At 48.3% G+C, this 27,965-nt stretch overlaps 1 protein-coding gene and 1 long non-coding RNA gene across 11 annotated transcripts in view; both read left to right on the forward strand.

Moving 5' to 3' along the window:
- Positions 1 to 835: 835 nt before the first annotated feature.
- Positions 836 to 25,517, forward strand: LOC126079444 (uncharacterized). Of its 2 annotated transcripts, XR_007518213.1 has the most exons (4): positions 836 to 926; positions 3,567 to 3,667; positions 17,153 to 17,242; positions 25,294 to 25,517. It is a non-coding gene; the product is annotated as an uncharacterized LOC126079444 (long non-coding RNA). The 2 variants fall into 2 exon arrangements; XR_007518214.1 differs by lacking the exon at positions 3,567 to 3,667.
- Positions 25,518 to 26,153: 636 nt separating this feature from the next.
- GDPD5 (glycerophosphodiester phosphodiesterase domain containing 5) overlaps positions 26,154 to 27,965 on the forward strand; it is a 107,600-nt gene continuing 105,788 nt past the window's right edge. For all 9 annotated transcript variants that reach the window (XM_049889803.1, XM_049889802.1, XM_049889809.1 and 6 more), the window contains exon 1: positions 26,154 to 26,920. The gene's annotated coding sequence lies outside the window, so the exon portion shown is untranslated. The remainder of the gene's footprint in view (positions 26,921 to 27,965) is intronic.

Raw genomic sequence — 27,965 nt, forward strand, 5'->3', positions numbered from 1 at the left:
ATGTTGTTGTTAGTTGCATCAAGTCGGCTCCAACTCATTTTGACTCTATGTACTGTATAACAAAACGAAACATCGCCAGGTCCTTTGCCATCTCCACGATCTTTGATTTGTTTGAGCCCATTGTTGTGGCTGTTGTATATACATAATATTCTAGAAAAGGCTGGAAGGAAATACTTTTAAATGGTTTAATAGTATCTTTGGAGATGGGAATACAGGTCATCTTTAGTTTCTCCCTTCTGCTTCTTTGAATTTTTCAATAGCATATATTACTTTTGTAATCAGTTTTTTAAAAATTAATAAAATGAATAGAAAAGAAATATCCAGTGAGAGGTCAGGCTCTGACTTGGAGGTTCTGCCTGTGTGACAGGGGCTGGGATAGGTCAGGCCTGACAGGACATCTTGACACGCTACTATAGGCCCTGGGGGAGATGGGAGGCTAGAGGCCCCTCTGGCCTGGCTTGGTGTTTTCCACCAGCCCAAGCCTGCTGGCCTCAAACCTTGGGCTCCTTCGAGCTAGATCCTGACAGGATTTCATGGGAAGCGGCCAGGGCAGGGCAGGAAAGAGTCTCGACAAAGTCACCATGTGAGCGGACAGGACTGCGTGTAGGTACAGCTGCAGAAGTCAGTGGGCAGGGCCTTGAAGTCCTTTGGGGGCCGAGGAGCTTGAAGCTTCCTGCTGAAGGAAATTTAGCAGGAAAGTGAAAAGATGGCATTTGTGTTTTTAAAACACTGCCTGCTGAGTAGACAAGGGGGTGGGGGGAGAGTGAGAGGGAGAGCTCAAAGAGAAGAATGTCACCAAAACCCAGGAACCACGGGCAGGAGAGGACATGAAATGGGCACGGAGGGCCCAGGAGAAGGCGGAGAGAAGGAGGACACCCTGGTTTCTGGCCCTGGGTGAGAGTGTGGGGAACAGTCCCCTTTGGAAGGTAAGGAGCTCTTCAGTGAGGGTGTTGAACTCAGTCATCTGGGATTGGGGACCTCTAGGAGGCTGCAGCATCTAGAGAGAAGGCCAGGCTGGATGTGACAATTTGGGAGTTGTGGCACGGAGGAGTGAACGCGATGGAATACAAGATGTGTGTAGAGCAATTGCACAGGTTAAGAGGAACAGAGGCTGGCAGACAGGCCCACTTCAGGCGAAGGGGGTACCGCTGCCACCTCCAGGCAGGAGGGCTAGCAGGGCCACGGGTGGGGAGCAGGGCGCCAAGGAAAGAAGGCCCTGCAGAGGAGATGGAGCGCAGTCCCTTCCTTCCCCTCCTCCCTAGCTGAGAATGCTGGGGGAGGACCAGGCTGCCGCGTGGTGATTCCAGCCGGTGGGTGGGGAAGGCTAGAGCCGGGGTCTGTACACTCGGCCAGGCCCCATTGGCTGGTGGGGGCTGGAGAGGAGCAGAGACAGGCCCAGCTGATGCAACGTGGGCCTATCATTGCAGGTCCTGCTAAGGGGATGCAGTTGTGCTGGCCGCTGCCCAGAGGTTCCCGCGGGAGGAGGGCCCACTCTCAGGGCGGGCTGGAGCTCTGGGCCTGCAGCCTAGCCAGGCCCAAAGGCCATCCGTTCTAGGTCTGTTCTGACTCAGGAGGGAAACACGCGTCCCATGCAATCACCCAGAGCCCTCAGTGTGGGGGGGTGGGGGTGGGGCTAGAGATGGGGCGGGGTTAGGAGACCCACAGCTGATGCCCCACATACAGCTAGCTGTCCCATGCAGGCTCAGCAATCCCAAGTCCCTACAGGGAAGCAGGGGAGGAGAAGGGCGGGTGCTCACAAAGTCCAGGGCTCTGGCTAAGCCAGGCCCTGGGTTCTAGTGTGTGCTTATCCTCTAACTCCGTGTGTAACTTTGGGCAAGTCTCTGATCCTTCTGAGCCTGTCTGAGTTATCTAGGGCTGCTATAACAGAAATACCCCAAGTGGGTGGCCTTAATTAACAAGAAATTTATTTCCTCGCATGTTGTTAGGTGCCGTCAAGTCGATGTCAACTCATAGTGACCCCATGCGATAGAGCAGAACTGCCCCCTAGGGTTTACTAGGCTGTAGTCTTTACGAGAGCAGATCACCAGCTTTCTCCCTCAGAACTGCTGGGTGGTTTCACATCATCAGTGTTTCCGGTAGCAGCCAAGTGCTTAACCTTCCTGAATGAATTCAGGGCACCAGCTCTAGAGGACGGCTCTCCCTGTCCACTCTCGGGGAAAATCCTTGTCTCAGCTTCTCTAGTGTTGTTCTTGGATTCCTTGGTGATCTCCATGTGGCATGTATCTTCCCCTCTGTTTGTGCTTGCTTCTTTGTGTCTAATCTGCTTTTCATATCTCAAAAGTGAGTAGGTTTAAGACATGCCCTAAACTGACATGACCTCATTAAGATAACAAAGAAAACCCTCTTCCCAAAAGAGATTACATCTAAAGGTATTAAAAAAAAAAAAACGTTGCTGTCAAGTTGATTCCAACCCATTGTGATCATATAGGTCTGAGTAGAACTGCCCCACAGAGTTTCCAAAGCTGTAATCTTTACTGAAGCAGGCTGCGGCATCTTTACACTGCAGGGCGGCTGGTGGGTTCAAACAGTTGACCTTTTGGTTAGCAGCCGAGGGCTTAACCACTGTGCCACCAAGGCTCCTCTCTAAAGGTATTAAAAAAAAACAAAAATCAAACCCATGGCCGTCGAGCCAATTTCAACTCATAGCGACCCTATAAAGCAGAGTAGGACTGCCCAAATATGGTTTCCAAGGAGTAGCCAGTGGATTCAAACTGCCAACGTTTTGGTTAGCAGTTGAGCTATTAACCACTGTGACACTAGGGCTCCATCTCTAAAGGTAAAAAAACCAAACCTGTTGCCATCGAGTCAATGGCAGAGTGGGACAGAGTAGAACTGCCCCATAGAGTTTCCAGGAAGCACCTGGTGGATTCAAACTGCTGCCCTTTTGGTTAGCAGCCGTAGCTCTTAACCACTATACCACCAGGGTTTCCATCTCTAAAGGTATAGGGGTTAGGATTTCAACACACACACATATATATATATAAAATTTATTGTGCTTTACGTGAAAGTTTAAAAATCAAGTCAATCACTCATGCAAAAACTTATACACACCTTGCTATGTACTCCCAGCTGCTCTCCTCCTAACGAGACAGCACATTCCTCCTCTCCACCCTGTATTCCCCATGTCCATTCAACCAGTTCCTGTTCCCCTCTGCCTCCTCATCTCCCCTCCAGACAGGAGTTGCCCACATAGTCTCTTGTGTCTCCTTGAGCCAAGCAGCTCGCTCCTCACCAGTATCATTGTCTATCTTATAGTTCAGTCCAATCCCTCTCTGGAGAATTGGCTTCGGGAATGGTTCCCGTCTTGGGCTAACGAAGGGTCCGGAGACCATGACTCAACCAACACATATTTTTTTTTTTAATAATTTTTATTGAGCTTTAAGTGAACGTTTACAAATCAAGTCAGTCTGTCACATATAAGCTTATATACACCTTACTCCATAGTCCCACTTACTCTCCCCCTAATGAGTCAGCCGTTCCAGTCTATCCTTTCGTGACAATTTTGCCAGTTTCTAACCCTCTCTACCCTCCTATCTCCCCTCCAGACAGGAGATGCCAACACAGTCTCAAGTGTCCACCTGATACAAGTAGCTCACTCTTCATCAGCATCTCTCTCCAACCCATTGTCCAGTCCCTTCCATGTCTGGTGAGTTGTCTTTGGGAATGGTTCCTGTCCTGGGCCAACAGAAGGTTTGGGGACCATGACTGCCGGGATTCCTCTAGTCACAGTCAGACTAGACAGGAAGATACATGCCACATTAAGTCTGGTCTTTTTATGAGAATTTGGGGTCTGCATCCCACTGATCTCCTGCTCCCTCAGGGGTTCTCTGTTGTGCTCCCTGTCATGGCAGTCATCGGTTGTGGCCGGGGCACCATCTAGTTCTTCTGGTCTCAGGATGATGTAGGACTCTGGTTCATGTGGCCCTTTCTGTCTCTTGGGCTCATAGTCGTCGTGTGACCTTGGTGTTCTTGTTCTTCATTCTCCTTTGATCCAGGTGGGTTGAGACCCATTGATGCCTCTAGATGGCCGCTTGTTAGCCTTTAAGACCCCAGACGCCACATTTCAAAGTGGGATGCAGAATGTTTTCATAATAGTATTATTTTGCCAATTGACTTAGAAGTTCCCTTAAGCCATAGTCCCCAAACCCCCGCCCTTGCTCTGCTGACCTTTGAAGCATTCAGTTTATCCAGGAAACTTCTTTGCTTTTGGTCCAGTCCACTTGAGCTGACCTTCCGTGTATTGAGTATTCTCCTTCCCTTCACCTAAAATAGTTCTTATCTACTAGCTAATCAGTAAATAACCCTCTCCTACCCTCCCTCCCTCCCCGCCTCGTAACCACAAAAGTATGTGTTCTTCTCAGTTTATACTATTTCTCAAGATCTTATAATAGTGGTCTTATACAATATTTGTCCTTTTGCCTCTGACTGATTTCGCTCAGCATAATGCCTTCCAGGTTCCTCCATGTTATGAAATGTTTCACAGATTCGTCACTGTTCTTTATCGATGCGTAGTATTCCATTGTGTGAATATACCACAATTTATTTACCCATTCATCCGTTGATGGACACCTTGGTTGCTTCCAGCTTTTTGCTATTGTAAACAGTGCTGCAATAAACATGGGTGTGCATATATCTGTTCGTGTGAAGGCTCTTATTTCTCTAGGGTATATTCCGAGGAGTGGGATTTCTGGGTTGTATGGTAGTTCTATTTCTAACTTTTTAAGAAAACACCAGATAGCTTTCCAAAGTGGTTGTACCATTTTACATTGCCACCAGCAGTGTATAAGAGTTCCAATTTCTCCACAACCTCTCCAACATCTATTATTTTGTGTTTTTTGGATTAATGCCAGCCTTGTTGGAGTGAGATGGAATCTCATCGTAGTTTTTATTAACCAACACATATTTTGAGGGGAATATAATTCAATCCATAACAGAGCCTCAGTTTGCCCATCTCTCAAGTGGGGACAAAGAGTTGTGAAAAACTCAGAGGCTGGGGCTGGAGCAGGAAGGGGTCACTCAGGCACAGGTGAACAGTCTGAACACCCAAACTAGGCATAGAAGAAAGGGCACTAGTGTATATCCAGGCCCACCGTGTGCCAGGAGCTCTCTTTCCATTAACTCTCATACTCTGCTGGGAGGTGGGCATTTTAACCCTCAGTTTGCAGATGAGGAAACTGAAGTTCAAAGAGCCCTGAAACGATAGGGCCTGGATTTGGAGGCAGGTCTCCTCACTTGAAGCCAGGGGTTCTGTTCACTGTAGCCAGCTGGGCCATACCTGAGAGGGCACCTGGAGGCTCATGCTGGCCTTAGTGTCGCCAGGGACTCTGGGGGTTGCCAAAATCGTAGACACTGCCTACAAGTCCGTCACTTTATTAGCATCGTCCAGGCCCTGACAGGGCTGCATTCCTTCTCTATGGGAGAATTTGTTTCCCTGCCTTTTCCACTTTCTAGAGACCACCTGCATTTCTTGGCTTGTGGGCCCTTCCTCCATCTTCAATGCCAGCAGGTGTAGCATCTTCAATGCCAGCAGGTGTAGCATCTTCAAATCTCTCTCTCTCTCATCCCTGCTTCTGTCCTCACATCGCTCTGAACTTTCTGCCTCCCTCTTATAAGGACCCTGGTGACTACATTGGGCTACCCACATAATCAGGGTAATCTCCCCATCTCAAAAACCTTAACTTAATCATATCTGCAAAGTCCCTTTTGCCATATAAGGTAACATTCACAGGTTCTAAGATTAAGATGTGGACATCTTTGGGGGGCTATTATTCTGCCTACCACAGAAGCCAACCTTGGGGTGAGAGCCTCCTGAGCAGAGGGATCTATCTGCATGTGCAAAGGCCCTGAGGCTAGAATGAGGACTCCAGAAGCCCAGTCTTCTAGAAAGTAATGCTCTAGTTAGTTAGATTTTAATCAACTTTATCTGTGACGCCAGTCCCACCTCTACAGTCGTGCATGGTTTGCTCTAGGGACCCTAAGCACCGAGGACAACCCCATATAGGGCATCTGCTTAGCTCTTAGGGCCATCTCATCCATTCCTCTGCTTCTAGCTGGCTGACTCTTCACATGTTTAGAGCAGGAGCCATGGATGTGTGAAGGAGGTGCCTGCCTGGGTGCTCACCTGGGGCCAGGGGCCAGGCTGGCTCTGGAGGAGTAGTAGGCCCAGTCCGTGGTACCTGCACATAATCCACTCTTTCTTCCTCACTGAAGACCAGGATTGTGTGGCTGAGGGAGGGTTGGGTCAGGAAAGGCTGGACCACAGCGAGTGGCAAAAGCCTTCAATGGCCATATTGTTAGCTCTGGGCTGCAGTGGGGAGGGTGCCAGAGTTGGGCTGAATGAGGCAACTGTGCTCGGTAGGTCACAACGCTCAGGTCAGGGGCTTTCCTGGGAAATGCCCCCTACTCCCCACCCGCCCAACCTCTGCCTAACCAACCCACTGCCATCGAGTCAATTCTGAACTGCCCCATAGGGTTTCCAAGGCTGTAAATCTTTACAGAAGCAGGCTGCCAGTGCCATCTTTCTTCCGTGGAGTGGCTAGTGGGATCAAACTGCCAACCTTTTGGTTAGCAGTTGAGCACTTTAACCATTGTGCCACCAGGACCCCTAACCTCTGCCCAGACCCTGACTTTTGGCTTCCTTAGCCTCTCTAGTGCACCATCTCAGGGACCACAGCTCACTGTGCCATGGCTACCGAATGGCGACCTTCCCTGTGAGAATGTAAACTCATTCAGGAGGCCAGGAACTGCCGAACTTGATCACCATCAAGCCAAGAACTCAGGGCCTGGCCAAGAGAAGCTGTCCCATAAATGCATGCAATGAATGGATGAGACTATGGCCACCCTTGCTTCAACTCAGTCACCTCTTCCCATGACCATTGCTCCAGCTTTCCCACTATCCTCCCTGCAGCTGGTCTCTTCTCCTCCCACCCCTCCTCTACCCTGTTGCCAGGAGACTCATTCTAGCACTTCATCTACTTAAACCCCCCCTGGGGCTCTCTGCCACCCTCCAGATCCAGCCAAGCCCCTCAGCCTGGTGTCAAGCCTTTCACAGCCCCTGTCAGCCTCGCCAGGATACTTAATCCCCTCCCCCGCCCCATTCTCTTCCCCCTACCCTGCCCTCCTTCTGGACCATACCCTGTGTTTTCCAGCCTGTGCGCCCTCGGACTTTTGGATTCCTCTGCCCAGATCACCCTTTCTCCTTTTCCTCCCACCTGGATGGCTCAGGGGAGGACAAGGTCAATTCAGGCAACAAGCTACTTCAGGAAACCTGCCCCGGCCACCGCAGGTCCGCCGGGCTCCCACAACCTGGTACTTCCTTCTATCTCATCATCGATTGTAATTGCCAGTTAACACATCTACTTTCTCCTCCAGACTCTGAGCCCCTCAGGGACAAGGACTGAGCGTGACTAATGCCACTGACATGGCAAAGTACAGAGCAAATGTTCAGCAAAGGCGTAAGCCCAGGGCCAAGACAGTGGGCGTGTCCCGAGGCCTGGCTAGTGGGTGCTTCTGTCCTCTGGTGGTCATTATGGGTCAATGCACTTTCCGGTATCTTATTCAGGGGCCTAACTAGGGCAATGAACCCTGAAAACAATGAATCCCAAAGTGTGGTCCCAGGAGCAACAGCATCAGCATCACCTTGGAATCTGTTAGAAATGCAAATTCCTGGGCTCTACCCCAGACCTGTGAATCAGAAACTCTGGGCGTGGGGCCCAGAAATCTGTGTTTTAACAAGCTCTCCAGGTGATTTCTGATGCAGGCAGGAGGAGTTTGAAAACCAGTCTCCCAGGAGAACCTTTAGCCTCGGCCACTCCTAGGAGCCCCAGGTTATGGAGGAGATAGGACTCACTTGTCAGGTTGCCAGATAAAATACAGTACATCTAGTTAAATTTGAATGTCAGTTAAATAATGATTCAATTTTATTAAAAATACTGCATGGGTATATTTATATTAAAACATTATTTGTCATTTATCTGACATTCACATTTAACTGGGTGTCCTTTTTTTAAAATCTGGCATTCCTATGCAAAGGTTCCTGTGCTATTCACCCCCCAATTCTCTTCCAGGGGCTTCCCATCTTAAGAGTGAAAGGCAATGTCCTTAAAATAGTCTATAAGGTCCTTGACTCCTAACCTCAACTCCTACTACCTTCCCTATGGCTCCCTCTGTTTCGGCTGCATTGGCCTCCTTACCTTTCCTCCAAGGCCAGGCCCACACCCTCCTTGGTGCTTGTGTGAAACACGCTTCCCCCGGATAATCATATAGCTCCCACCTCACTCCTTCAAGTCTTCACTGAAACGTCACCCTCTCTGAGGCCTGCTCTCACCATCTTGAAATTCTCAGTCATTTTTGAACAAAGAGCTCTGAATTTTTATTTTTGCACTACCCATACCCATACCCACTGCCAAGGAGTCAGAAACCCTGGTGGTGTAGTGGTTAAGAGCTACGGCCACTAACCAAAAGGTCAACAGTTCAAATTCACCAGATGCTCCTTGGAAACTTTATGGGGAAGTTCTACTCTGCCCTATCCCTGTAAAACCCAGTGCAGTTGCTATAAGTGTATTTTTGCACTGGACCCCACAGAACATGTAACTGGTCTGAGGAAAGACCCTTACAATACCAAGGACCCAGAGTTCAATGGTCAAAGGCATCAGGATAACAGCAGCTGAACGGTGCCTCTGAGTTTTTCTAGCTTCTTCCTTCTTCCGTATCCCCCATGCTCTCTTCCCAGATCCCTTGACATGGAATTCTGTCTTAGTTATCCAGTGCTGCTGTAACAAAAATACCATAAATGGGTGGCTTTAACAAACACAATGTATTTTCTCACAGGTCAGGAGGTTATAAGTCCAGCTCCAGGGGAAGGCTTTCTTTTTCTACTGGCTCTGGAGGAACGTCCCTGTCTCTTTGAGCTTCTGTTCCTGCACAATCTTCATGTGGTTTGGCATCTCCCCACATCTCTGCCTGCTCACCTGCTTGCTTAATCTCTTTTATATCTCAAAAGAGATTGACTCAAAACACACCCTATACTAATCGTGTCTCATTAACATAACAAAGACAACCCATTCCCAAATGGGATTATAGCCACAGGCATAGAGGTTAGGAATTACAACACATATTTTGGGGGACACAATTCAATCCATAACATCCTACCTTTTGTCCCCTTAAAATTCATGCCCTTGCCACATACAAAACACTTTCACCCCATCACATCATCCCAAAAGTCTTAAATCAACTCTAAGTCCTAAACCTCATCTTCTGAGTCATCTAAATCAAATATGAGTGAGACTTTAGCATATCCATCCTTGGGCAAAATTCTTTTTCATCTGTGAAATCTAGATTACAAGTTATCTAGCCACACGGGAACGTATTCCAAAGTACTATGGTGGAACAGGCACAGTGTAGACATTCCCATTACAAATGGGAGAAATTGGAAGGTGTTATGGATTGAATCATGTCTCCCAAAAAGGTGTATCAACTTGGCTTGGCCATGATCCCCAATATTGTGTGGTTGTTCACCATTTTGTGATCTGATGCAATTATCCCATGTGTTGTAAATCCTAACCTCTATGTTGTCAATGAGGCAGGATTAGAGGCAGTTATGTTAATGAGGCAGGACTCTATCTACAGGATTAGGTTATTTCACGAGTCAATCTCTTTTGAAATATAAAAGAGAGAAGTGAGGAGAGATGAGGGGGACCTCGTACCACCAAAAAAGGAGCATCAGGAGTGAAACACATCCTTTGGACACAGAGTCCCTACGCTGAGAATCTCCTAGACCAGGGAAAGATTTATAACAAGGATCTTCCCCCAGAACTGACAGAAAGAGAAAGTCTTCCCCAGGAGCTTGTGCTCCAAATTCAGACTTCTAGCCTCTTAAACTTTGAGAGAAGAAACTTCTGTTTCTGAAAGCGATCCACTTGTGGTATTTCTGTTATAGCAGCACTAGATAACTAAGACAGAGGGAAAAAAGGGACAACAGGCACGAGGCAAGTCCAAATCAGAGCAGAACAATTTATATTAGCTGTCAAGGCTTGAAAATAATCCTGTGCTCTCTGAGACCATCTGGGCCATGGCCCCACCCTCCAGACTCTGGTTGTTGGCCATACTCTCTGGATTCTGGGTAAAGACCCCTCGGCCCTGGGCTTCAACTCTGCCTTCCTGGCCCACTGGGATGGTAACTCTGCTCCCTTAGCTTTGGGTGGCCCCATTCTCCTAGTCCATCTGAGTGGCAACCCCACCCCCTCAGCCCTGACACACCCTGTTCTACTGCCCCATAGGCATGGCAGCCTAGCCCCCTCAGCTTTGGGCAGTAAGCCTGTGACTGACGGATCTAACCAACTACCACATCAGAAAACCCATCAGCTTAGACTGAAGGGGACAGAGAAGGAATGGAAGGAGAGAACACCATCTGTCTCTTGGAATTCTACAGAGAAGGGGGACCTCAATATCACCAAGAAAGAAGAGCCAGTAGCGGAGCATGTCCTTTGAATCCAGGGTCTCTGTATTGAGAACCTCCTAGACCCAGGGGTACATTGATTCCAAGACACCTGGAGATCTCCAAGAAACTCTGGGCCCACAGATGGTGAAAGGAGACTAGGACCTCCCCCCATAACCAATAGAGAGAGAAAGCCCTGCCCCGGAGCTGATGCCCTAAATTCAGACTTTTAGCTCCCTAAACTGTAAAAGAATAAATTTGTTTTTTAAAGCCATCCACTTGTGGTATTTCTGTTATAGCAGCACTAAATAACTAAGACATCCCTTCTCCCCATATTGCACTACCCAACTTCTCATTGTCTCGCTGCCTCCATTCTCACTCCATCTATCCCCACTTCTACACAGTAAAGTGAAGTCCCCAGAATGTCTGCTCATGTCACTCTCCTGCTCAAAACTTGTCGCTGGTCGTCCCCTTCCCACTGCTTTTATGACAAGAGCTGGCTGCCACTACAGAGCATGGAGGTAGACATTATCTCTTGTATTCTGCACAGTAATCCTGCCTCTGGCCAATGTCCCAGGGAGGGATGGGGTAGCCAAGGCCTGCCAACAGCCTTGGGTGGAGAGTTGAACATTAGCCTCTAGCTGATGCCGACAGGGGACATGATGCTGCCTGGGAAGGCAACAGAGGAGCAGTTGGAGGGGAGGCTCCAAAACTATTTATTGACCACCTACTATGTGCCAGCCACTACCCTGAGTAGTGGAAGCACAATAGTGAAATGCAGACATGAACCCCAACTTCATGGAATGGCTACAGGGATCTCTGCCAATTTTGAACTCATGATAGAAGCTTTGCAGGGCTAGTGCCCTAATCTTAGTGCCCTAATCAAACAGTACAGAACACTGGCTCTTTTCATTCTTAATTTCTCAGAGGCAAACAGGAGGTTATTCTATTCCTCCTCACAGTTGTCCTTCTTAGCCTGTCCTCTGGAGTTGCTTGTCTGTGCTCCTAGCTTCAATCTCCAGTGAATGCCATAGCTTAAAAAAAAATTTGTTTATGCAAAATAAAAGTTGACCAGTATTAAGTGTATAATTCAATGAGTTTTGACAAATGTATACAGTTGTGTCACCACTATCATTTTAGGGGACATTTCTATCACATTTAAAAGTTCTTTTGTGGATCTTTGCAGTCAATCCCCTCCCTCCAACTCTGTACCTGACAACCACTGATCTGCTTTCTGTAATGACACTTTGGCCTTTTCTAGAATTTCATACAAGTGGAGTCATACAGAATGAGGTCTTTTTGTGTATGTGTGTGTATGTGGTAAAAATATATATGACAAACTATTTGCCACCTCAACCTTTTTCACATGACATTAGGTATGTTCATCATGTTGGGCAACCATCACCACTACCCACTTCCAACTTTTTTCATCACCCTTTACAGAAACTCAGTACCACTTAACTTCACCTTTCCTCCTCCTGCCAGCCCCTGGTAACTACTACTAAGCTTCATTTTCTATGCATCTGCCTATTTTAGATAGTTAACCTATGTGGGATCATACACTATTTGTTTTTTTGTATCTGACTTATTTCATTCAGCATAATGTTTTCAAGGTTCATCCATGCTGTAGCATGTATCAGAACTTCACTTCTCTTCATGGCTGGATACTATTCCACTGTACGGATTTACTGCTTTGCTTATCCATTCATCCGTTGTTGGATATTCGGGTCGTTTCCATTTTTTGGTTATTGTGAATAGAACTGCAATGAAAACTGTTGTCAAGCATCTGTTTGTGTCCCTGCTTTCAAGTTTTCTGGGTATATAGACATATGTGTAGAATTGGTACTATTTATTGTTTAAATGCTCAGTAAAATTCACCAGTGAAGCCATCTGGGCCCAGTATTTTCTTTGTTGGAAGGCTTTAAACTATGAATTTAATTTTTTAAATAAAAATAGGGCTATTCTGGCAACTTATTTCTTATTGAGTTAGCATTGATAGTTTGTGTCTTTCAAAGAATTTATCCATCTTACCTAAGTTGTTTAATTTATTGACATGAAGTTGTTCATAATATTTCTTTATCATCTTTTTTAATGACTGTAGGATCTATAGTGATGTCCTCACTCTCCTGATACTTGTAATTTGCATCTTCTTTTCTTCTGGTCAGTTTGACTAGAATTTATCCATTTTATTGATATTTTCAAAGAATCGGCTTTTGGTTTCATTGTTGTTGGGTTTTGTTTTGTTTTTTTCTTGTTGGTTTCTTTCTATTTAATTGATTCCTGCTCTTTATTATGTCTTCATTCCATTTTTTTGTTTGTTTTGGTTTGGTTCAGCTTGCTCTTCAAATTTCTTAAGGTGGGATCTTACAGAGACCTTCTTTTCTAATACAAATATTTTAATACTATAAATTTCCTTTTAAGCACTGATTTACTGCATTTCACAAATTTTTTAAGTTTATTTTCATTCAAAATATTTTCTAATTTCTTACTTGACCCATGGGTTATTTAAAAATGTGTCATTTAATTTCCAAGTATTTGGAGATTCTTCTAGGTAAGTTTCTCTTATTTCTGCTTTAATTCTTTTCTGGTCAGAGAAAATACTTTGCATGATTTTACTCTTCTTAAATATACTGAGGCTCGTTTTACAGCCCAGAATTTTATTTACTTTGATGTATTAGATTCCTAGGACTGGTATAACAAATTACCACAAACTGAGTGGCTTAAAACAACAGAAATTTATTCTCTCACAGTTCTAAAGCCAGAATCAAATGTTTAGCTATGAGTAACAGAACTCCGGGATAACAGCGGCTTAAACAAAAGAGCTTGTTTCTCAGGTAAAAGTCTGGAAGTAAATGGTCCAGGGTGGTGTATTTGACTCTGCTTCACTAAGTGCTCAGGTATTGAGGTTCTTTCCATCCCTAGAGTATGGCCCTTGTCTTCAAGACCAAGATGGCAGCCAGAGCTCCAGTCATCACATCCATGTTCTAAGCAACAGGATGGAAGGAGGACCAGAGAAGTACAAGCTCCTTCCTTTAAGGAAACTTTCCAAAAGTTGTACACTGCATTTCTGCTTACATTCCATTGGCCATAACTTTAGTCTAAGGGCCTCAGAACCTGTGAAATGTACTCTTTATTGTGAAGGACCATAAGCCCAGGTAAAAATCATGAGTGCTATTACTATAAAAGAGGGCATGAATATTGGGAAACTTGCAGAAGTGTGGAAACCCTGGTGGTGTAGTGGTTAAGAGCTACGGCTGCTAACCAAAAGGTCAGCAGTTCGAATCCACCAGGCGTTCCCTGGAAACCCTATGGGTCAGTTCTACTCTGTCCTATAGGGTCGCTATGAGTCGGAATCGACTCGACAAGCAATGGGTTTAATGAGCCCAAGTGTCAGCCACATGTGCTTAGCACAGTACCTGATATACATCAGAAGAATTCAGAAAACTTGAGCTCCTTCTCTTTTTAACATTCACTGGCCTTCCTTCCACCAAGAGTCCTGGTGGTGCTGAGGTTAAAGCAGTCAACTGCTAACCGAAAGGTGAGCGATTTGAACCCACCGGTGGCTCTGCAGGAGAAAGATGTGGCAGTCTGCTTCTGTCAAGATTTACAGCCTTGGAAACCCTTGGGGCAATTCTACTCTGTTCTATAGGGCCACTATGAATCTGAATTGACTCAACGGCAGTGGATTTTTTGGTGGGACCATCCCCCAACCTCAGAAAGACCATGGTGTCAAGCTCTATCACTAACATAGGGCAGTGTGATCCCTTGATGGGGGCAGATGAGAACAGGGAGCTGGGACTGGTTGGGAGGTTAAAGCAGGGACATCTGTGGGTGGGTCTGGCTAACTGGTCACAATACCCTAAGACTGAGCATGTGCCACCCTAAATCTGAAGGCCAGCAGTTTGAGTCCTCACTACAGGTTGCTTAGCAGTGGAACTCCAGGGTGCAGGGGGTCTTCAGGGGCTAGGCCAGGAGCTGTAGGCAGGAGAGGATCCAGTCAGGGGAAGGGGATTGGTGGACATCAGGCAGGGCACCAAAGCCTAGGCACATGCAGTGGGATTCAGAGGTACTGGGTAGGATCTCTGGACAGAGTCCAGGCCTTGACTGATGCCTGATGCGGAGAAAAATAAAACATATTGTTGATCTCCCTCACTAGAAAGTAAATGTCCTAAAGGCAGAGATTTCCACTGCCAGGTTCTCAGGATCCAGAATGACGCTGAGCACAAAACAATCACTCAGTATATGTGTATTTAAAGATGATGAAAGTGATAAATGAATGAATTGCTCTCCCAGGATGGATAAGCTGCCCAGAGAAGTCAGTAGAGAAGGAGGCAACAATGACCACAATGGACCAGGCCCCATGCTGGGCATTGGGGATGTGGCTTGGCCAGGAGGAGGTGGCTCCTGAGCCCCATCCTAAAGTCTATCCTTTTCACGGCACTCTAAGGCTAGCTGTGGTGTCAAGTCAGCAATGAAATAGAAGAGCATAGACTTGAAAGTCAGAAAAACCTGGATTTGCATATTGGCTTACCAGCTGGGTGCATTTAGGCAAATCACTTCTCCTCACCAGGCCTCAGTTACCTCATCCGTAAAATGTGGCAACAGCTGCCCTAGTTGTTGTTAGCTGCTATCGAATTGACTCCTGACTCAGGGCGTCCCATTACACAGTGAATGTTTCCAGGTTCTGTGTCATCTCCACGATTGGCTGAGGATTGAGTCATTGCGATACATGGGGTTTTCATCAGCTGATTTTTAAAGTAAATTGCCAGACCTTTCTTCCTAGTCCCTCTTAGTCTGGAAACTCTGCTCAAATCTGTTCAGCGTCATAGCAATACACAAGCCTCCAACGACAGACAGATGGTGGATACACGTGAGGTGCATTGGTGAGGAATTGAACCCATGTCTCCTGCATGCAAGGCAAAAATCTACCACCTAACCACCAGTGCCCCCAGCTGCCCTAGTTACTGTTGTTATTAGGTGCCGTCGAGTGGATTCCGACTCATATCAACCCTGTGTAAAACAGAATGAAACACTGCCCAGTCCTGCACCGTTCTCATAATCATTGTTGTGCTTGAGCCCATTGTTGCAGCCACTGTGTCGATCCATCTATTTGAGGGTCTTCCTCTTTTTTGCTGACCCTTTACTTTACCAAGCATGACGTCCTCCAGGGACTTGTCCCTTCTGATAAAATGTCCAAAGTATGTGAAACAATGCCTCACCATCCTCGCTTCTAAGGAGCATTCTGGCTGTACTTCTTCCAAGACAGATTTGTTCGTTCTTCAGCAGTCCATGGTAGAGTCAACGTTCTTTGCCAACACCATAATTCGAAGGCATCAATTCTTCTTCAGTCTTCCTTATTCATTGTCCAGCTTTTGCACGCATATGAGGCGATTGGAAACACCATGGCTTGGGTCAGGTGCAACTTAGTTCTTAAAGTGACATCTTTGCTCTTCAACACTTCAAAGAGGTCTTTTGCAGCAGATTTGCCCAAAGCAATGGGCCATTTGATTTCTTGATTTCCCTGGGCGTTGATTGTGGATCCAAGAAAAATGAAATCCTTGACAGTTTCAAACTTTTCTCCATTTATCATGATGTTGCTTATTGGTACAGTTTTGAGGACCTTTGTTTTTCTTTAAGTTGAGGTGTAATCCATACTAAAGGCTGTAGTCTTTGATCTTCATCAGTAAGTGCTTCAAGTCTTCTTTGCTTTCAGCAAGGAAGGTTGTGTCACCTGCATAATACAGGTTGTTAATGAGTCTTCCTCCAGTCCTGATACCTAGTTCTTCTTCATATAGTCTAGCTTCTTGGATTATTTGCTTAGCATGCAAATTGAATAAATATGGTGAAAGGATACAACCCTGATGCACACCTTTCCTGACTTTAAACCCCGAAGAATCCCCTTGCTCTGTTTGAACAACTGACTCTTGGTCAATATACAGGTTCTTCCTGAGCACAACAACGTATTCCAGAACTCTCATTCTTTGAAGTGTTATCCATAATTTCAACTGAAGACATTGGTGAAAAGCAGGAATTGACGGAATACCAGTTGAGATGTTTCAACAAATGGATGCAGCATTGGAAGTGTTCACTCATCTATGCCAAGAAATTTGGAAGACAGCTACCTGGCCAACCGACTGGAAGAGATCCATATTTATGCCTATTCCAAAGAAAGGTGATCCAACAGAAGGCAGAAATTATCTATCGAACAATATCATTAATATCACACACTAGCAAAATCTTGCTGAAGATCATTCAAAAGCAGTTGCAGCAGTAAGTCGACAGGGAACTGCTGGAAATTCAAGCTGGATTCAGAAGAGAACATGGGACAAGAGACATTGTTGCTGATGGATCCTGGCTGAAAGCAGAGAAAGCTGCCCTCCAACCCCAAAGCTGCCCTAGACATCTCTAAAACCCCTTCCAACTTAATGCATCAATCAAGCCATGAAGATGTGCCGCTCAGATTTCCCTTCAAAAGAGAACTTACAGCCAGGAGTGAGGTTAGCAACAGCCTTCAGGATGTGCTTCAGCATTCTTAATGAGGCCACGCTGTCCCTGGGCAGCTCAGTGGGAGAAGGAGGATCTCCTCTGACAGGCAATTTGTGCTCTGAAGCTCCCCGCTGGGCTAGCCGAGGCTCCCTCAGAACTGCAGGCTGAGGCTCAACTCCTCAATTCCCCCTTCCCTCTCTCCTTTCACAGATGGCAGACCTACCCACAGTCGGAGGTAAGGCTTCCTAGAGGAGGTGACACTGGAGCTGGGTCTTCCGGGCTGACCAATGGAAAAGACAGGTACTGCTGAGGGTCCAGGAATGGGGAACCACTGGAGTGTTTTAATCGAGGGAAGGGTGTGATCACATCTGAGTTAGAAAGAGTGGGAGATGGATTAGAAAGAGAGCAAGAGTGGACGCAGTGAGGGCAGTGAAGAGGCTGAGACAACTGCCCAGCCTGGGGCTGCGATTATGGGAGTCCCAGAGCCAAGGAGTGGTTGGAAGGATGTTTAGATGTTTACAAGACAGAGGCTCTAGTGCTGGAAGCGTGGGAACTCCAGTAGCTCCAGAATTCCTCTCTTTGAGACTCCTTGACTGACTGACCATAGGGAGTGAAGTCTTGGATGACCCCAGGGCTTTGGCCTGGGTGACCAGGTGGGGGGGGGGGCCTGTCACAGAGATGATGTTCATGTTGTACACCATCACCACTATCCTTTTCCAGATTATTCCACCACCATTAACAGAAACTCAGTGACTCCTTCTTTCCCCTCCCCTCCCTTCTACCCTTGGTAACCACCAAGTTTTGGGGTTTATACATTTGCCTATTTCATATAAGTGGGATCACATAATCTTTGTCCCTTTGTGACTGGCTCAGTAGGCTGTTTACAAGGTTTATCCATGTTGTAGCATGTATTAAAATATAGTAATTTTTTTCATAAAAATGTTGGATGCTTACATCAATAGATTTGTTACTGTTATTTAAAAATAATTACATAATTTTTTTTAAGTTTATGAGTTTTAATTTCTAATATTGTAAATAATAATAGATATAAACTATTTAAACAGATGTTCTCTGGAGTCCTCATCGGTTTTTAGGAGTTTAAAGGGTCCTGGGAAACCAAGAAACTTGAGAACCACCGGCTTTTAGTGTTCACTTCTGGTATTATTATGATCTGTGGTGGTATGGTGGTTAAAGCATTTGACTGCTAACCGAAAGGCCAGCGGTTCGAAACCACCAGTGTCTGTGGGGGAGAAAGATGTGGCAGTCTGCTTCCACAAAGATTTACAGCCTTGGAAACACTATGGGGCCACTATGAGTGGGAATCGACTTGAGGACAGTAGGTTTGGTGGGTTTTTCTGGTATTATTATTCTATACAACCAGCATCAGACAGCAGGGGGCAGCAGAGGAAGCCAAATGAAGACATCCCCACTGCTTTTCTTTCGCCAACGAAGGGTGACCCAGACCCTGTTGAGGCAGGTAACAGGCGTACAGTCTTTGGCAATTGAGAGCTGCAGGGCAAAACTAGACACCCACTTATGTAAGGATCCGAAGGTGGTGGTAAAGAATAAGCTAAAAGTTATCATGATCGTCATTATTCCCACTGGCTTGTGGCAGGGCCTGCTGGAAGGGAGGGTGATATGAGGGTCAAAGGTCAGAGAAGAACATGAACCTCCCCACGTTTCAAGCCTGGAGTCTGATCACGGATCCAGGAGAATGAGAAGGGGAGCAGATACCATTTTTATTAATTTGACATAGACCTTTCCTGAAGCTCCCTCCCCCATTAACCCCTCAGCGCTCCAGCCTGTCCCTCGGGCCCTCTGAGGGCTCATTCATCAGTTTTTCATGTTAGTTTCTGTTGTGTTGATTCTGACTCAGGATAACCCCATGTGTTCAAACTAGAACTGCTCCATAGGGTTTCCAAGGCTGTGACCTTTCGGGGGCAGATCACCAAGCCCATCCTCTGAGGGGCCTCTGGATGGGTTTCAACTGCTAACCTTTTGAATAGTAATCAAGAGCTTAACTGTTGGTGTCACCCAGGGACTCCATTCATCAGGTACTTCCTGGGTTATTTTCCTAGGGCTGCAGTGTGGGCAAGTGCCTTTGTTACCCCCTCCACTTTCCTTCCATTCCCCGTTCAACACACACATTGATCCAGACCCACCATCCTTCCAGCCTGGCCCAGGCTCAGACACTCAGGTTCTGCCCAGGTGCTGACCCCCTCAGGGCCCCTCCCTGACTTCCTTCAGCAATAAATTGGGCCATAAAGTTTTCTTGCGTGTGCAGGTGGCTCCAGCCCCAACATCCCATTATACATTCATTGATGCTACAGGGCCACTTCGGGGGCAGCTGAAGGTCAAGAGGAGGAGAGGCAGGGAATTGGGGGCCAGCAGCGTGGGGAGAAGCAAAGCTGGATCCTAGACAAATCTCCTCCCCCTTCGCCCTCCTCTTCACTGATGCTCTACTGCCCTCATGATAAAGTCCAAACTCAAAGCCCTGCCTAGTATGGTCTCCACCCACCCCCTCCAGCTCCATCTTATTTATCAGACACTCACATAGGGTTTACGGAGCCCTGTTGGCTCAGAGTTAGGAGCTCAACTGCTAACTGAAAGGTTGGCACTTCAAACTCAACAGCCGCTCCGCAGAAGAAAGATGTAGCAGTCTGCTTCTGTAAAGATTATAGCCTTGGAAACCCTATGGGACAGTTCTACTGCATCCTATAGGGTCACTATGAGTTGGAATTGATTAGATGGCAATGGATTTTTTACATAGGGTTTTACCATGTGCCAACACTATCCTAAGTGCTTTACAAAAATTAACTCATTTAATTTTTATGAATACCCTACAAGGTAGGTACTAATATTGTCCTCACTTCACAGATGAGGAAACTGAGGCACAGAGACATGACAGAGCTAGCACATGGCAGAGCCAGGATTTGGACGAGGCCCTATGGCTCCAGAGCCTGTGCTCTTAACTGCTCCATTGTGGGATCTCAATTTCTCCCTTCTTGCATCACTCCCATTCTCCTCAACACACCTAACTTCTCATCCATCGCCAATCACCTGCCCATTCCCACTTTCATGCATTTGTGCTCATGTTCCCTGTGCCTAGAACACTCTTCCCTCCTTATCCATTTTGACAAGTGGCACTTTCTCTGCACAGCCACCTTTCAGCCCAACCTGTCCTCCCCCTGCCAAATCAGGCAACCTTTTCTGTGTTCACAAAGCACTTGGCACACACTTTCACTGAAGACAGTCCTGGATGGAGGAGGGCAGGATGGTGGAGGAGGGAGACCTGATGGTCCCATCCCTGGATCCCTGATGCCTGGTATAGGACCTCATTCACCTCGGGAGAGGCTGGTGAATGGAGGAGTGGCCTGGGCAGTGCTGGGGGCACAGAAAGAAATCAGACTCCACCCCTTGCCCTCTAGAAGCTCATAATCTGGTAGGAAAACTGACCCGTGAACAGCCCAAGACTCTGGTCTCTAGTTGCCTGGAACAACAGAGGAAGAAGGAGAGTCAGGAATAATAAGAAGAAATGGAATGTGTGGCTAACTACCTCCATGTACAACTACATCCTTTGCCATGAGACCAGAAGAATGGGATGGTGCCCCCTACCATTACTGAACATTTTGATCAAAGATTCCATAGAGGAATGCTGATAAAACTGGAGAAAATGCAGAACAGAATTTCAAATTTCTCATGGAATCCAGATTTCCTGGAGCCATTGAGGCTGGATAAACCTCCAAAACTATTGCCCTGAGGTAATCTTTAAACCTTAAACCAAAAATATCCCCTAAAGTCTTCTTTAAACCCAAAGCAAAAACCCACTACCGTTGAGTCGATTCCGACTCATAGCGGCCCCGTAGGGTTTCCAAGGCTGTAAATCTCTGTGGAAGCAGACTGCCACATCTTTCTCCTGAGAAGCCACTGGTGGTTTCCAACCGCCGACCTTTCAGTTAGCAGTGGATCATTTTCACCACTGTACCACCAGGGCTCCTTCTTCTTTAAACCAAACAATAAAAAAACCTCATTGCCATTGAGTTGATTTCAACTCATAGTGACCATTTATGGCAGAGTAGAACTGCCTCATATAGTTTCTTAGGTTGTAATCTTTATGGAAGCACACTGACACATCTTTTGCCCATTGAGCTGCTGGTGGGTTTGAAACACCAACGTTTCAGTTAGCAGCCAAGTGCCTAGCCACTGTACCACCAGGGCTCTTAAACCAAATAACAGTTTAGCCTAATTAGAAAATAATGTCTGCCTTGAGCATTGTACCCTTTAAAGAACTGTATGGGATCAAACTGACAACAGCCACTTGAAAGATTAGATAGGAAACTCAGTTACATTACTTGGGGGAGGAACAACTCAGAAAAGGAGGATGAGAATGGCTGCACAACTTGAAGAATGTAATCAGTGTCACTGAATTATATATGTAGAAATTGTTGAATTGGTGTATGTTCGCCTGGGTATATTCTCAACAACAACAAATTATTTTAAAAAACAGCCGGGGATCCAAGGGGATCAAACTCCCAAGAGAGGCACAAAGAGCCTGTGGTGTCACAGAGTAGCATCGCTAGTGGGGTGCTGGGGGTGTGGACCACACCGAGTTACACCATCAGAGGGGTGACACCAAAATGACTGTCTATAAAATTTCTGTGCGTTTCAGCAGAAATACATAATTCTTTATAAAAATATCCCTGTAGTTAGTTACAACAACAAAAACATTTTTGTAAATCCAGCTTACATGTATCAATATACCTACAAGGCTAAAACTCTATGCTAATTTACTTTTTGAACCTTCTAATGAGCTCCAGTCAGAGCTGTCATTATTACTCAGGTACAATGGATCACGTGGTTTTGTCTGCCGGAGGACGTGCTGTGGTTTTCATTGCTGCAGGTGTTTTTATAGTCACTGACTTTGTCTTCGACAAAATTTTGAGTGTTTTAGCTACAATATTGTGGTAATTAGTATTTATGAACCTCTATCAATAACTTTTTTTGAGAACGAAGTAGTTATGAAGGGAAAAGGAGTGATACATGGGAATTACAATTTGCGAGTAATGTTAGTACAAAAGACATTATTAAGGATTCTATAGTCTGGTACGGGAGAAGGACACCGTGAGTTATGGTACTGGGTGATACCAACCATAGTGACGCCACTGGTATCACAGGATCTGAAGAAAGATGTAGGTGCCTCCCACAAGGGAAATACAGCAGGGTTCTTAAATGAGTCAGCTTATATACTTGGCCTTGAAAACCCATTGCATCCGGTCCATTCTGACTCACAGCGACCCTACAGGACAGAGTAGAACTGTCCCATAGGGTTTCCTAGACTGTAATCTTTACGGGAGCAGATAGCCAGTCTTTTCTCCCATAACGGGGCCTTTGAAGGATGGAGAAAATTCCCACTTGCGGAGTAGGGCTCATGCTGGCAGAAGATAAGGAAAAGATTCCAGGCTAGCAGAGGCTAAGACAGAGAGGTAGGAAAGCATAAAGCATTCTGAGGGCCCGATGAGTTCAGTGGAACCTAATAAGTCCTCCAGACTGTGAGCTGCAGGAGGGCAGGGCCCATCTGCCTGGTGCTCCATGGTATTCCCTACCGACACCGAGCTCAGGGCCTGAGCATAGTGGTGGCAGTGCTAGGATTTGTTGGAAGTATATCCATGGGGTGTGAAGCCTTATATATTTTGGTGGCCCTTCTTAAGGAAAAAAAAAAGGGGGGGGGCCTGATGGTGCAGTAGTTAAGCATTCAGCTGCTAACCAAAAAGGTCAGCAGTTCAAACCCACCAGCTGCTCCTTGGAAACACTATGGGGTAGCTCTATTCTGTCCCATAGGGTCACTATGAGTCGGAATCAACTTGATGGGCACCTACCAACAACAATTTAAGAAAAAGAATATAAATTGTTAACATAAATGTAGACACAAAAGGGAATATTTATTTGTAATTTAAATGGGAAGGAGCCATCCAAGCGGGGAGCCCTGAAAATTAAGCTTCAGTAGCTTCACAGTTAATCTGCCTCTGGTTAGAAGAATGTAAGGACTGGAAGGTTCTTGGGATCAATGGGGCATCAGGCTGAAAAGGCTGGCATCTTCCGTCAGCCCCAGGGGCACAGGTCCAGAGCTGGCCTCTGAGTTCTCCCTCACCCCTCAGACAAGCCATTACAACACTGCTTCTGTCACGCTTCTTAGATCTCCCTGGCTGCAAAAAGGCCTGAATGCCCCAGATCAGGAGACTCCCTCCCCTCTGGGAGGGAAGCCAGAGGACAAATGTGGGATCTGAGGCTGTTTGCTGATCACCTCCTGGTGACCTTGGTCACTCCTCTCTCGGGTCTCAGGGGCAATGGAGGGCTGGTCTGAAAGCCTCCTTTTCATTCTGACATTCTGCTCATTTGGCCCCGCTGAGGGGGCTCTCACAGCAGGGCCAGCAGGAGGACTTCTCTGAGAGCCTCATTCAGTCACCTCCCAAAGCCGAGGACTCACATGGGAGGGAGGGAACACTGTCCTGAAGACGCTCCTAGCCCAGCAGGAAACTACACATCAAAATAAATAATTATAGAACTTTGAAGCTGAGGGAGCCCAGAGCGAAGGCAGGCTGCTGAGGGGAGTGCAGGAAGGCTTCTCGAGGAGGTGACATTTGATTTCAGAGATGGAGCATTCATTCAACCATTATTTACCCAGCACCCACAATGTGCCAAGGAGCCCTGGTGTTGCAGTGGTTAAGCATTTGGCTGCTAACCAAAAGGCTAGTGGTTCAAACCCATCAGCCACTGTGTAGGAGAAAGATGTGGCAGTCTGCTTCCTTACAGATTTACAGCCCTGGAAACCCTATGGGCCAGTTCTACTCTCAGGTTTTTTTACTATGTGCCAGGCACTGTGCTAGGCTCTGAGAATATAGCAGTGAACAGGACAGATGGGCATTCGGCCTCAAGGTTCATTCCTTCAGCCCAGATGGAAGTAAGAATTCACTCAGGAGAGAAGGAGAAAACGAACCTCCACAAAAGGGGAACAGGAGGACCAACGACATGGATGAGACAGTAGCATCCTGCTTGTTGATGGAGCTGAGAGAAGTTTGGTGCAAGGGGCTAGGGGCTAGGAATGCCAGGCTAAGGGCTTAGGTCTTGATTGTGCTGGCAACTCAGAGCCACAGAAGGTTCTGAGCAGAAGAAGTCACAAGCTTTCTTGGAGCCACTACCAAACTCAACACTTAAACTGCGTATCAGCCCCCAGGCCACAGAGACCAATACAATCTTCCTGGGGCAACCTCCTCACTCCCCACATTTTTCTTCACCACCCCCTGCTCCAATGTAGCTTAGAGAGGATACCCCCTAGCTTGGACTTCAGCCTCTAGTTCAACCTCTTTCTTGGCTCTTCCATACAGACTTTCAGACCTAAGGCTGGTACACTCCAGAGCGGGGCTTTGGGCACAGCCTCGGGTTCAGAACGCAGAACGCTTCCATCTGCAGGCCCCACACTATTTGTCTCTTAGGTACTTTAAATGTTTTCACGTTACCTGGTTTCCCAACAAAACTCTGTCTTCCCCATATCCCTGGCTTATAAACCTCTCAGGGCTCCCCTTGGACAATCAGTGAATCCAAACTCAGGGCTCTTCAAGGCTACAGCCTCATGAGGAAGGCCCCAAGAGAGTTTCTGGCCCTTAGAAGAAAGTTCAAACTCCCTCCAGCCTGGCCCCATCTGCCTCTCCAGACTCCTCTCCCCATTGATTCTGCTGTTGCTTCTTGGGAGCTGCACCCACCCCAAGCTTCTCTGGGTTACTCAAAAGCACAATGCTTTTTCACCTCTAGGACTTTGCACAGGCTGTCCTCTCTCTCAGAGTATTGTCCATCCAAAGCCCCCTCTCAACCTGACCAACCCCTACTTCTGGCCTCTGTTTTCTGCCATCCCCTCAGGAAGCCTCTCCTAATCCCTCCAGAAAATACCAGGGGTCCCCAACGTTGTTCTTTCAGATTCCTTGCCTTTACGTATGTTGTTTTCCTTTGCCAGGAATGCCCTTCCCTCCATTCTCTGAAGCCCTGGTGCCTGCCAGGTCCCTTAGTTGTTTCCCTAGTAAGCAGTATCTTTATTCCTCTTTTACATGCAGGGACCAGAGACTCAGAGAGGTAGAGTAACTTGTTCAAAGCCACACAGCTTTCCCCTAGAATGCAGTAGTGCTAAGTGGGCAGAATCCTGTGCTAGCTTTGTGGTCTTGGGAATGTCACTTGGCCTCTCTGTGCTTCGGTGACACAGGGTATCTACTGCATAAGGTTGATGTGGGGCTTACAAGAGAAGCTGTACTGTGGCTTCTCCATCCCCTCCCAGGCCAATTAGTGGTTTTCACATCACCCTGCAGCACATTCAACGCTCAACCATTCACACGTCAAGCTATGTGCGTGGTCCTGAGGGCGCTGGGCACTCGGAGATAAATCAGACACCGCTCTGGTCCCCACAGTGCTGAGGAGAAGGGAGGAGCACGCGATGGAGACATGAAGATTCAAGGTCTGTGAGTGGGTTGTCCTCAAACACCTCTGCTCGACTTCATATTTTTGAAACTGACAGTGACGCTCCTCCCCAGAGATGGGTGCTGGGAAGGGGGAAGTATTGAAGAGAGATAAGCTCTTTATTTAAAAAAAAAAAAACTCATTTTTCACCTCACCGCTTCCTGAAATCTTAGCATTTCACAGCACCCAACGCTCACCTCCAGGCGCCGAGTCTAGATAAACTGCGGAGGGGCAAGAGTACTGTAAGGGCGGCGGCCGCATCACCCTTCGGGGTTCCACCAGCCCTGGGGGCTCCATTACTCGCAGATAGCTCACCCCGCCTCGATCCTGCCCTTCCTCTCCTCCCGTCTCCGCAGCGGCCCCCACGCTCCAGTCCCAGACAACCCAGTCCTCTTTCCCTCTGCCCTCACCGGGGTTCCCGGGTTACACCCATACCGGGGTGTCCAGGTTATCCCCACCGTCGCCCTGCACCCAGGGCGAACCCCTACCCCGCCATTGTCCTGTCTCCAGCCGCACCTCTCCATGTCTGCCCCGCCCTCTCGGCGGTAGAGTACAAGTTCCGCAGGGCTCCGCTCTTTTCGCACTCTCTGATTGGCTCCGGCTGCCCGACGGCGCGGAGCCGGGGGCGGGACTCTGGGGCAGCCCCGCCCCGGCGGCCGGCCGGGGGCGGGGTCTCGGTGTGATCCCGCCCCGTCGGGGCGGGGCCCACGCGCTGGCGCTCGGGCGCTGGGCGGCGCTGCCTGGGCTCTGCGCGGATCTGGCTGCCGCTGCAGCTCCTGTGGGGGTGGGCGGCGGGATGACAGCGGCCGTGGCAGCGGCTGCGGCGCGGGGCTGAGCGAGCGGCGAGCTAGCCGGGGACGAGGAGGAAGTGCAGCCGCGGCCCGGAACCCCGGAGCAGCCGCCGCGCCGAGGGTCACCCCATTTTGCAGAGCGAGCCGAGTCCCGACGTGAGAAGACTTCCCGCAGGGCTCGGACCGCCGCGGCTCCGCGCCTCCCTGCCGGCGCCCTGCCCTGCCCGGCCTGCCCCGGCCCCGGGCTCCGCGACGGGACATCTTGGCCGGACGCCCCGAGCCCCCGACCCTGGTCTGGTGCCTCGGTGACCCCGTCCGTCGTTGCTGGTTTGCTCCCTTTCTTTCTGTGTGTGTCGGAGCCCCACGTCCTCCGCCCCAGAGTTAACGCAAGGTGCCCCAGACCCTCGACCTGGTGCAAAGGAGTCTGGACGCCCCTGGCTCCCCAAGACCCTAACCTTCAGCTGCCTCCCATCCGGGCTTCGGACTCGGGACCGCGCAGCCCAGCGCCCCGTGAGGCGTCCCAGGCGGACTGGACAGTCGAACTGAACCGGACCGGGGTGGTACTGCGAGCCGAAGCCGCCACCTTCCTGCCGCTCCTGCCGGGGGCTCAGCGCTTGTCCCAAAGAGGACAAGAGTACCACCCCCACCCTGCCCCGCCCCGGCGGCCGGCGAGAACCGAGAGCAGCAGGTGAGAGAGCCCCGGATGCCGGGGGAGGGCGGCCTCCAACCTCACTGGGGCAGCGCAGGGGCAGCTGTAGGTGTGGACTGGGGACCGCTGAGGCCGAGGCGGACGCTGACGAGGAGGGGCGCGGACACGGAGGGAGAAAGGGGAAAACTGGCACTTATTGAGCACCCATTGTGTGCAAGTCCGCGCCCCGCCCTTGCAAAATGGTCCCTCTTTTAATAGGCACCACTACTCCGTGAGATAGAAGGTGTTATGTGTTGTTATGGGTGCCTACAGATGGGGAATCTGAGGCTCAGCCAATTGAGTGACCCTGCCCTTTTCACCCTGGCGGTGAGACCGAGGAGGAGAAGCGGGGAGTGAAGGGAGGAAGAAAGGAAGTGGATAGTCGTCCAGGAGGAGAGAGTGTGTGTGTGTGTGTGTCTGTGTGTGCGTGTGTCTCTGTGTGTGTGTGTGTGTATCAAGGTGGGGCACTGAGCATCCAAGAACTGATCCTGAGGCTGGGGGAGGTGGCTTCCCTCGCCTCCTTCCCTCCTTCTTTCCCGCTCCCTGGCCATGTCACCTCCTGGGAAAGGTGACCCAGAGTTGAGGGCAGAGGCAGGAAGCTTCCCAGGTCCATTGCTCCCTGTAGATCTAGGATGGGAGAGCAGCCGCCCCTGGCCCCTGGCCCCTGGCCCCTGGCCCCTGGCCCCTGGCCCCTGGCCCCTGGCCCCACTCGCAGATCCCACTCTGGGGGTGTGGCAGACTCCAGGGTCTGTAAGACTCTCTGGAGGTCCTGAGACCCTGCTCATCTGTTGGAAGCTCACTGTGGAGGTAGGCCCTCAAGTCAGAGCCTGTCAGAGCTGGAGGGGAAGGGGGGGAGAATGTGACCCCTCAGCACTCACACAGCTCCATTCCTTCCCATTACTAATGGGGAGGCTGAGGCTCAGAAAGGTGAGTGAGTGGTTGAGCCAGAAGGCTTGAGAAAACCTTCCTGATCATCCTGCAAGGTATCCACTCCAACTTCTCAGTATCTTTCTGGTGGGTGGCTGAGGTTTCCCTTACCCCAATG

Source organism: Elephas maximus, chromosome 7 (assembly GCF_024166365.1).
Source record: "Elephas maximus indicus isolate mEleMax1 chromosome 7, mEleMax1 primary haplotype, whole genome shotgun sequence".
Taxonomy (NCBI): Eukaryota; Metazoa; Chordata; class Mammalia; order Proboscidea; family Elephantidae; genus Elephas; species Elephas maximus.